Source organism: Triticum aestivum, chromosome 3D (genome assembly GCF_018294505.1).
Source record: "Triticum aestivum cultivar Chinese Spring chromosome 3D, IWGSC CS RefSeq v2.1, whole genome shotgun sequence".
NCBI classification, from domain to species: Eukaryota; Viridiplantae; Streptophyta; class Magnoliopsida; order Poales; family Poaceae; genus Triticum; species Triticum aestivum.
The window spans coordinates 413,034,987-413,046,653 of NC_057802.1; the positions used below are offsets into that span (position 1 = coordinate 413,034,987).

General features: G+C 48.2%; 1 pseudogene; it reads left to right on the forward strand.

Annotated features, from left to right (window-relative positions):
* Positions 1-4,122: 4,122 nt before the first annotated feature.
* LOC123076332 (hydroxyproline O-galactosyltransferase GALT4-like) lies at positions 4,123-6,368 on the forward strand (annotated as a pseudogene).
* The last annotated feature ends 5,299 nt before the right edge of the window (positions 6,369-11,667 follow it).

Consider the following 11,667-nt stretch of genomic DNA (forward strand, 5'->3'; position numbering starts at 1 on the left):
GGTGTTTTGGTCATCTTGCCCATGAGGCACGGTTCGCAAGTACCAAGTGATTCAAAATCAAGTGATTCCAAAATTCCATCAGTATGGAGTTTCTTCATGCGCTTTACACTGATATGACCCAAACGGCAGTGCCACAAATAAGTTGCACTATCATTATCAACTCTGCATCTATTGGCTTCGACATTATGAATATGTGTATCACTACTATCGAGATTCATTAAAAATAGACCACTCTTCAAGGGTGCATGACCATAAAAGATATTATTCATATAAATAGAACAACCATTATTCTCTGATTTAAATGAATAACCGTCTCACATTAAACAAGATCCAGATATAATGTTCATGCTCAACGCTGGCACCAAATAACAATTATTTAGGTCTAAAACTAATCCCGAAGGTAGATGTAGAGGTAGCGTGCCGACGGCGATCACATCGACTTTGGAACCATTTCCCTCGCGCATCGTCACCTCGTCCTTAGCCAATCTTCGCTTAATCCGTAGCCCCTGTTTCGAGTTCCAAATATTAGCAACAGAACCAGTATCAAATACCCAGGTGCTACTGCGAGTATTAGTAAGGTACACATCAATAACATATATCACATATACCTTTGTTAACCTTGCCATCCTTCTTATCCACCAAATACTTGGGGCAGTTCCGCTTCCAGTGACCAGTCTGCTTATAGTATAAGCACTCAGTTTCAGGCTTAGGTCCAGACTTGGATTTCTTCTCCTGAACAGCAACTTGCTTGCTGTTCTTCTTGAAGTTCCCTTTCTTCTTCCCTTTGCCCTTTTTCTTGAAACTAGTGGTTTTACTGACCATCAACACTTGATGCTCCTTTTTGATTTCTACCTCCGCTGCCTTTAGCATTGCGAAGAGCTCGGGAATTGTCTTATCCATCCCTTGCATGTTATAGTTCATCACGAAGCTCTTGTAGCTTGGTGGCAGTGATTGCAGAATTCTGTCAATGACGCAATCATCCGGAAGTTGAACTCCCAGTTGAATCAAGTAATTATTATACCCAGACATTCTGAGTATATGCTCACTGACAGAACTATTCTCTTCCATCTTGCAGCTATAGAACTTATTGGAGACTTCATATCTCTCAATCCGGGCATTTTCTTGAAATATTAACTTCAACTCCTGGAACATCTCATATGCTCCATGACGTTCAAAACGTCGTTGAAGACCCGGTTCTAAGCCGTAAAGCATGGCACACTGAACTATTGAGTAGTCATCAGCTTTGCTCTGCCAGACGTTCATAACTTCTGGCGTAGCTCTTGCAGGAGGCCTGGCACCTAGCGGTGCTTCCAGGACGTAATTCTTCTGTGCAGCAATGAGGATAATCCTCAAGTTACGGACCCAGTCCGTGTAATTGCTACCATCATCTTTCAACTTAGCTTTCTCAAGGAACGCATTAAAATTCAACGGAACAACAGCACGGGCCATTTATCTACAATTAACATAGACAAGCAAGATACTATCAGGTACTAAGTTCATGATAAATTTAAGTTCAATTAATCATATTACTTAAGAACTCCCACTTAGATAGACATCCCTCTAATCATCTAAGTGATTACGTGATCCAAAGCAACTAAACCATGTCTGATTAACACGTGAGATGGAGTAGTCTCAATGGTGAACATCAGTATGTTGATCATATCTACTATATGATTCACGCTCGACCTTTCGGTCTCTGTGTTCCGAGGCCATATCTGTATATGCTAGGCTCGTCAAGTTTAACCTGAGTATTTTGCGTGTGCAACTGTTTTGCACCCGTTGTATTTGAACGTAGAGCCTATCACACCCGATTAACACGTGGTGTCTCAGCACGAAGAACTTTCGCAACGGTGCATACTCAGGGAGAACACTTTTGTCTTGAAATTTTAGTGAGGGATCATCTTATAATGCTACCGTCAATCAAAGCAAGATAAGATGCATAAAGGATTAACATCACATGCAATCAATATAAGTGATATGATATGGCCATCATCATCTTGTGCTTGTGATCTCCATCTCCGAAGCACCGTGCTCGTGATCTCCATCTCCGAAGCACCGTCATGATCACCATCGTCACCGGCGCGACACCTTAATCTCCATCGTAGTATCTTTGTCGTCTCGCCAACTTATTGCTTTTACGACTATCGCTACCGCTTAGTGATAAAGTAAAACTATTACATGGCGATTGCATCTCATACAATAAAGCGACAACCATATGGCTCCTGCCAGTTGCCGATAACTCGGTTACAAAACATGATCATCTCATACAACAAATTATATCACATCATGTCTTGACCATATCACATCACAACATGCCCTGCAAAAACAAGTTAGACGTCCTCTACTTTGTTGTTGCAAGTTTTACGTGGCTGCTACGGGCTTAGCAAGAACTGTTCTTACCTACGCATCAAAACCACAACGATAGTTTGTCAAGTTGGTGCTGTTTTAACCTTCGCAAGGACCGGGCGTAGCCACACTCGGTTCAACTAAAGTGAGAGAGACAGACACCCTCCAGTCACCTTTAAGCAACGAGTGCTCGCAACGGTGAAACCAGTCTCGCGTAAGCGTACGCGTAATGTCGGTCCGGGCCGCTTCATCTCACAATACCGCTGAACCAAACTATGACATGCTGGTAAGCAGTATGACTTATATCGCCCACAACTCACTTGTGTTCTACTCGTGCATAGCATCAACGCATAAAACCAGGCTCGGATGCCACTGTTGGGTAACGTAGTAATTTCAAAAAAATTCCTACGCACACGCAAGATCATGGTGATGCATAGCAACGAGAGGGGAGAGTGTTGTCCACGTACCCTCGTAGACCGACAGCGGAAGCGTTATCACAACGCGGTTGATGTAGTCGTACGTCTTCACGATCCGACCGATCAAGTACCGAACGTACGGCACCTCCAAGTTCTACACACGTTCAGCTCGATGACGTCCCTCGAACTCCGATCTAGCCGAGTGTTGAGGGAGAGTTTCGTCAGCACGACGGCGTGGTGACGATGATGATGTTCCACCGACGCAGGGCTTCGCCTAAGCTCCGCAACGGTATTATCGAGGTGTAATATGGTGGAGGGGGGCACCGCACACGGCTAAAATATCGTATATCAAGTGTGTATAGAGGTGCCCCCCTGCCCCCGTATATAAAGGAGCAAGGGGGAGGCCGGCTGCCCTAGGCGCGCCAAGGAGAGAGGGGGAGTCCTCCTCCTAGTAGGAGTTGGACTCCCCTTTCGTAGTCCTACTAGGAAAAGAAGGGGGGAAGGAAAGAGAGGGAGAGGGAGAGGGAAAGGGGGCTGCGCCCCCCTCTCCTAGTACAACTAGGACTCCTCCTTGGAGGGGGCGCGCCACCTCCTGGCTGCTGCCCTCTCTCTCCCCTCAAGGCCCACTAAGGCCCAATACTTCCCCGGGGGGTTCCGGTAACCCTCCGGCACTCCGGTTTAATCCGAAACTTCTCCGGAACACTTCCGGTGTCCGAATATAGTCGTCCAATATATCAATCTTTATGTCTCGACCATTTCGAGACTCCTCGTCATTTCCGTGATCACATCCGGGACTCCGAACAACCTTCGGTACATCAAAACATATAAACTCATAATATAACTGTCATCATAACTTTAAGTGTGCGGACCCTTTGGGTTCGAGAACTATGTAGACATGACCGAGACACCTCTCCGGTCAATAACCAATAGTGGGACCTGGATGCCCATATTGGCTCCCACATATTCTACGAAGATCTTTATCGGTCAGACCGCATAACAACATACGTTGTTCCCTTTGTCATCGGTATGTTACTTGCCCGAGATTCGATCGTCGGTATCTCGATACCTAGTTCAATCTCGTTACCGGCAAGTCTGTTTACTCGTTCCGTAATACATCATCCCGCAACTAAATCATTAGTCACAATGCTTGCAAGGCTTATAGTGATGTGCATTACCGAGTGGGCCCAGAGATACCTCTCCGACAATCGGAGTGACAAATCCTAATCTCAAAATACGCCAACCCAACAAGTACCTTTGGAGACACCTGTAGAGCACCTTTATAATCACCCAGTTACGTTGTGACGTTTGGTAGCACACAAAGTGTTCCTCCGGTAAACGGGAGTTGCATAATCTCATAGTCATGAGTAAATTGTACAAAAGTACCACAATTGAGGCATTGGAAGCAGATTGGTACCAAGATTGGTAATTTTTACGTGTCAGTATCAACTTTGAGGCGAGGCATTGCAAAAGAGGCTAAAAGTGATGTTTATACGTGTTGACAGGGAAACTGACCGGTTGGGCCCGCCCGTCAAGTGCCACGCTGGCCAGTTGGCGCGTGCCCGCGCACTGACTCGGACAAGGCTGGGTCGCACCATTTAGTCGTTGCTGCCTCCGTCTCCTCCGTCGCGCCCGTCGCCACTGCCGACCGCCCGCGCTGCCGCGAGCTCGAGGACCGCTCCTCCACGACCGCGGCCCCGCCCCGCCACGCCCGCCTCGCGCTCTCCTCCATCCGCTTCCGCCGCGGCGCCAACTCCTCCTCCGCCTCCTCCATCGACGCCGCAGCCTCCTCCGCCTTCGCCGCCGCGGCTACCCTCCTGCCCCACCTCCTCTCCCCTTGCGCCGCCGCCTCCTCCTCATCCCCTTCCCCCTCTCCGTCAGCCCCCGCGTCCTTCCCCACCATCGTCTCGGCGCCTCCGCTGGCGCCCCGGTGGCCGTGGAGCTGCCGTGCAGGATGGCCGTCGGCTCACGCGTCACGGTGGTGGCCCAGCCGACGAGGAGGGACAGGGCGGCGTCGTCGCAGTTCATGGTGGAGCTGCTCGACACCAAGGCCGTCCAGGGGGAGGAGCCGCCCAGGATCAGAGGCGACTTCAGCGGCCGCCCCGTCATCGAGCTCAAACCTGCTACCACATGCAGTGGGCGCTGCCGCAGCGCTGCGAGGGCCCGGCGTCCCGGCCCAACGAGGACAGAGGTGAGCTCCTTTGATTCCACAGTTCAATCTCGCTTTTTCCTCGTCGTTCGCTAAGAAATTTAATAGTAGCATCTCAATTTTGAAGCTATTTGTTTGTTAAAACCAACACAAATTTCATCAGTGAATTTGCTTGCTATTGGTTCCAATTTCAGTTGATGGCCTCACCTCTGCCGACTGAACCAGTCAAGTGTGAGAAATGGACTCGGGAATGTCTGCATAGTGGAAGGCCTCACCTCTGCCGACTGAACCTGTCGAGCTGTTCATTGGCATCCTTTCTGCAGCCAACAATTTCGCCGAGTGGATGGCCGGCCGCAAGTCATGGATGATTGCTACAAGGAAATCATCTAACAGTGTTGGCCGGTTCTTCGTCGCTCTGGTAAGTACCTGTGGATGATTGCTACAACTTTGAAGTTATATTGCTATTTTTTGCAAACTCTAATAGAAGACTTCTTTATAGAATGGGAAAAAGAGGTCAGCGAGGAGCTGAAGAAGGAGGCAGAGTTCTTTGGTGACATTGTTCTGGTCCGTTTCATGGATAGCTATGACCTCATTATTTTAAAGACTATTGCCATTGCTGAGTATGGGGTAAGAAAAACTAGTACGTGTTTAACGGGTCATATCTGTTAGTTCCCCTTTCTAGTCTCATGTTTTAGTGCGTTCATGCTAGCCTCTGCCTTTCATAAAGCAAGCATGGGTTTAACTCCAGCTGGAACTATGATTATGATTGCAAATCTAATGATCGTCTTCTAAACACAGGGTGTTATGTTTAGCATGCCTACTAGTGGTATTAGAGTATCATATTTATTTTAGAAAAAATAGAGTATAATCTTTCTGGCAAAGTTCTGGTACTGGTAGTGATATATTTCACCCTGCATACATGAGTGTGATGTAATTTTCCCACTGCTCTTCAGGAATGGGCAGAAGAAGTATACCCACCTTACGCAAACGGACCGGGCTATGTGATTTCATCAGACATCGCTGAGTACATCGTATCTGAGTTTGACAACCAGAAACTGAGAGTAAGTCATTACCACCATCCTTGTCAGTCAGTAAGTAAATATCCAAGCATTTGTGTCAGTGTGTCTAAAGGCTAACAAACGGATGTGCTTTCCCCTGATTGTTGCAGTTGTTCAAGATGGAAGACGTGAGCATGGGCATGTGGGTTCAGAAGTTCGACAAGACTCGCCAGCCGGTGGAGTATTCCCACGACGTCAAGTTCTTCCAGGCCGGCTGCTTCGACGGCTACTACACCGCGCACTACTAGTCGCCGCAGCACATGATCTGCCTCTGGAGGAAGCTGCAGTCCGGGAGAGCTCAATGCTGCAACGCCAGATGACAATGAGACTGCTTGGTAGTTGAAAAGCAGCACCCGGCTCTCTGGAGAATCAAACAGCAAGGATGAGTTCGAGTTTGATCTTGATTTGGAGGCCCTCTAGATAGTTAGCTTGCATAATTCGCTCATTCTTTTGGTCAGTGGCTGGTTAATTTTTCAGTTGCTGACTCTGACACTAGCTAGATGCTGTCACCATGTAGATGTGTCAATTGTTTTTGACCTAGGAACTAACAGCTCTGCTGATCTCACTTGTATACCGGTTGTTCTTATATATACATAATAGATGTTTCGAGTAAATCATTTTGTGTGTTCAGAGCTGCTCCTGTGCATTGTCAATTCCACCTGCAAGTCTAATTGTTCTAAGAAGTATGCATGTCGCAGATGCCGGTTGAAGCTCCGCGACATGCTCGTGCCACGCAGCGCTACGGCAGCGCCCACTACATGCGGTAGCAGGTGTTGAGCTCAATGACGGGGCGGCCGCTGAAGTCGCCTCTGATCCTGGGCGGCTCGTCCCCCTGGACGGCCTTGGTGCCGAGCAGCTCCACCATGAACTGCGACGACACCGCCCCGTCCCTCCTCGTTGGTCGGGCCACCACCGTGACGCGCGAGCCGACGGCCATCCCGCACGGCAGCTCCACGGCCATCGGGGCGCCAGCACGGGACGCCGAGCCGGTGGCGGGGCAGGACGCGGGGGCTGACGGGGAGGGGGGAGGGGATGAGGAGTAGGCGGCGGCGGAAGGGGAGAGGAGGTGGGGCAGGAGGGTAGCCGCGGCGGCGAAGGCAGAGGAGGCGGAGGAGGAGTTGGCGCCGCGGCTGAAGCAGATGGAGGAGCGCGAGGCGGGCGCGGTGGGGCGGGTCGGGGTCGGGAAGGTGCGCGTGTGGGGTCGGAGCAGGGCCGCAGTCGTCGAGGAGCGGACCTCGAGCTCGCGGCGGCGCGGCCGGTCGGCGGTGGCGACGGGCGCGACAGACGGAGACGGAGGATCGGGCTACGACTAAACGGTGCGACCCAGCCTTGTCCGAGTCAGCGCGCGGGCACGCGCCAACTGGCCAGCGTGGCACCTGACGGGCGGGCCTAACCGGTCAGTTTCCCTGCCAATACGTATAAAAAGCATTTTTAGCCTCTTTTGCAACGTCTCGCCTCAAAGTTGGTACTGACACGTAAAAATTACCAATCTTGGTATCAATCTGCTTCCAATGCCTCAATTGTGGTACCTTTGTGTAATTTACTCCATAGTCATAGGAACATGTATAAGTCATGAAGAAAGCAATAGCAACATACTAAACGATCGGGTGCTAAGCTAACGGAATGGGTCAAGTCAATCACGTCATTCTCCTAATGAGGTGATCCCGTTAATCAAATGACAACTCATGTCTATGGCTAGGAAACATAACCATCTTTGATTAACGAGCTAGTCAAGTAGAGGCATACTAGTGACACTCTGTTTGTCTATGTATTCACACATGTATTATGTTTCCGGTTAATACAATTCTAGCATGAATAATAAATATTTATCATGATATAAGAAATATATAATACTTTATTATTGCCTCTAGGGCATATTTCCTTCAGTCCCACCAAAGCGGTAGCCGCAGCAAAGATGTCCCGGCGCGCCGCAGAGCCCTCGAACGAGTTCTCACGGGCACGCGAGGGCTCTCACAAGCGCACTCGCCACGTCGGCCATCACGACGAGCTGGCATTCCTGAAGTCCTTGGCCGGCGACGATGACATTCTCGCTGGCCTCATTAAGCAGCAGGAGCTGGTCGACGGCTTGATGAACCTGCTCGAGATCAGCGATGCCTCGGTTGACAAGGCGACCGGCCTCATCGAGCAACTCATGGGTGACAATGCGAAGCTCCTCAAGGCGCTCGCCGAGAAGGAGGAGGTGGCCGCTGGATGGAAGATTCTGCATGAGCAGAGCAGTGCCTCGGGGATGACACTGACAGCGGTCGTCGAGGAACTGATGGGTGACTTGAGGAAGCTCTGGATCGAGCGCGAGAAGGAGGTGGAGGAATCCGTGGCTGCTTTTAAGCAAAGTCGTGAGGAATTGAAGAAGGAGTTGGAGGATGTCATCGTCTGGCGATCCATCGACGAGTAGAGGCAGTAGCGACCCAGATCGTTTTGTGTAATTTCCTTCTTCTCTTGCCCCCGTGTCTTCTGGGCTTTGTCGCATGTGGCATTTTAAATTATCCGGAATATGTAAGACAATTATTATCTGCGCCATTGTAAATTTTTCATCGTATTATCCATTGTCATTTTATTTGCCGTCGTATTATCAGTTGCCCTATGTGGCAATTTAAATTAGGCTGGAATACAAGTTGAAAACACGAACAAAGCAAATGCTGCCATGGAATCACAAGCAAACACCCTCCGTCCAGGTGCTTTAATTAACCCATTAATGGAGAAGTTGTGAGCGAGGCGGGCGGCGGTTGGTGCATGGATGTCAAAGAGCTCGCTTCCCGGTGAGCATGGGCGGCCTTGCTGCTCGCACATGTCCCGTCAAGCCTGCGAGGTGGACAGGATGCACGCATCCCGTCGAGCCTGCGCGCGGACTGCTCGCACGCGTCCCGTCAAGCCTGCATGGTGGACTTCTCGCGCTCGTCCCATCTAATCAAACACCTGCACGCACGCCACCGAGTATGGTTAAATTTAGACACGGTTCATATAATACAACCGTTTGCGATATTAACGTGTCAGCTATTTGTTTCAATAAGGACTTCGTTGGCTATTAATGTGTGCGCCTTTCTCAAACTGGACGATTTTTTTACCACGTCATATATGTGCCATGTCATGAAACCATGCCAAATTTCATGTTTTCTGGGTGAGTTTCTTATTTACTGGGATTTAAAAACCGAGATTCTCAATGTTTCAGGAGACGAGAAGTTTGTAATTCATTCCCATTCCTTAAATCAGACCTAAACATGCACCCAATGACACATGTACGATTTCCCACCCATTTTGCTTCACTGGAGCATGTGCTTGTAGTTCAAATTTGAATTATGGACTACATTAAATGCCTAGAATACTTAATTAATATATACAATGGCCAAACGTACCCTGAACAGTTTCAAATTTCAGCACGACACTCCTATTATTCTATGTTGCTTGTACAAAACAAAGTTCAAGGCGAGAAGAGGCAGCGATTATAGTTTCGCCCACAAGAGGGGCATGTTTCCCTACCGGAACCACGAGGGTTGCGAGAAGCTTCGGTTTGTAAGAGGCTTGTAATATAGCATCACCCAAATTGGACAATTATATGTACCATGTAGTGACACCATGCCAAGTTTCATGATTTCCTGGTGAGTTTTGGATTTACAGACATTTTAAAACTGAGATTCGCAATGTTTGTGGCCAAGCCAGGACGGCAAGACGGTTGAATTCATTCCCATTCGTTCCATGGGACCTAAACATGCACCCCAAGGACACATGTACGTTTTTTCTAGCCATTTTGGGGCACTGGAGCATGTATTTGTAGTTCGGATTTGAATTATCGACATTAAATGCATAGAAAACTCAATTAATGAATAAAAAAGGTCAAACAAACCCTGAATAATTTCAAAGTTCAGCGTGAATATCCTGTTGTTCCGTGGTGCGTGTAGAAGAAAATACGAGACTAGAAGAGGGTGCGATTATTGTTTGGCCCACAAGGGGACACGTTTACCTATCAAAACCAGGAGGGTTCTTGCGACACGCTCCGGTTTGTAAGAGGTTTGTAATAAAGCTTGGCCCAAATTGGCAATGTTTTTACCACGACATATATGTGCCATGACGTGACACCATGCCAAGTTTTGGATTTATGGGGATTTAAAAACCGAGATTCCAAATGTTTGAGGACGAGCCAGGACGCCGTTACAGTTGTAGTTTATTCTCATTCCTGGCATGGAACCTAAACATGCACTCAAGGACACATGTATAATTTTTCTAGCCATTTTGGTGAACTGGAGCATGTATTTGTAGTTCAGATTTGAATTATGGACATTAAATGCCTAGGAAGCTCAATTAGTGTATAAAAAGGCCAAACGAACCTTGAATAAGTTTAAATTTCAGCACAGGTATCTTGTCATTCCATGTTGCCCGTAGAAGAAAATACATGGCGAAAAGAGGCAGTGATTACATTTCGCCCACAAGGGGAACATGTTTACCTATCGGAACCACGAGGCTTCTTTGAGAGAAGCTCCGGTTTTAAGAGGTTTGTAATAAAGCTTGGACCAAATTGGACAATGTTTTACCACGACATATATGTGCCCTTACGTGACACCATGCCACCTTTGATGACTTTCTGGTGAGTATAGGATTACGGGGATTTAAAAACCGAGATTCCAAATGTTTGAGGATGAGCCAGGACGCTGGTACGGTTGTAATTTGTTCCCATTCCTCGCATGGGACCTAAACATGCACCCAAGGACACATGTATAATTTTCTAGCCATTTTGGTGAACTGGAGCATGTATTTGAAGTTTAGATTTGAATTATGGACAATAAATGCCTAGGACACTCAATTAGTCTATAAAAGGCAAAACGAACCCTGAATAAGTTTAAATTTGAGCAAGGATATCATGTCGTTCCATGTTGCCCGTAGAAGAAAATACAAGGCGAAAAGAGGCAGTGATTACGTTTCGCCCACAAGGGGGACACGTTCCCCTATCGGAACCATGAGGCTTCTTTGACAGAAGCTCCAGTTTGTAAGAGGCTTGTAATAAAACTTGCGCCAAAATGGACGAAAAAATTCCTCAATATATATGTGCCATGTCATGACACCATGCCAAGTTTCATGATTTTCGGGTGAGTTTTGGATTTACGGGGATTTAAAAACCAAGATTCTTCTCACGAAATTTTTCAAATAGCACACGGTTCACTCATGAAAGATGTGTGCCTACCAAACCGTGATCTGAGTCATGCGTTCTGATTGGCCAGAACCCAAACCCCACGGGTCGTACGTCTGCACCATTGGATGCTCCCAGATCGAACGACAACTCTCAGCCCTTTCAACAGCACATGCAGTACATGGGTAAGCACTGTGTGCATGCGTCATGCTAGCACACGCTTCCTTCTCTACTACATTTCTTTACAGGCTACCGTTTCCCGCCACTCCTCTCATCAGTTTCCCGCCTCTTCTCCCATCATTTTCCCCCTAACAGTGTCAATGCTCATTGAAGGCTAGGCGGCGACACACCGGCCATGTAAATATCACACACAGTTTCTAAAAGCACATATGTGTGTAATAGGAGGGAGTAGTTCCCATAGGATGACCAGCGTGAAACGCCTTAATGGCAAGGAGGCAATTCCTATCAGCAAGGGGCGGCTTCCCATCCGCTAGCCTAGTCGAATAGAACGCAGAAGTTAAGCGTGCTCGGGCTGGAGTAGTCCAAGGATAGGTGACCCGGTGG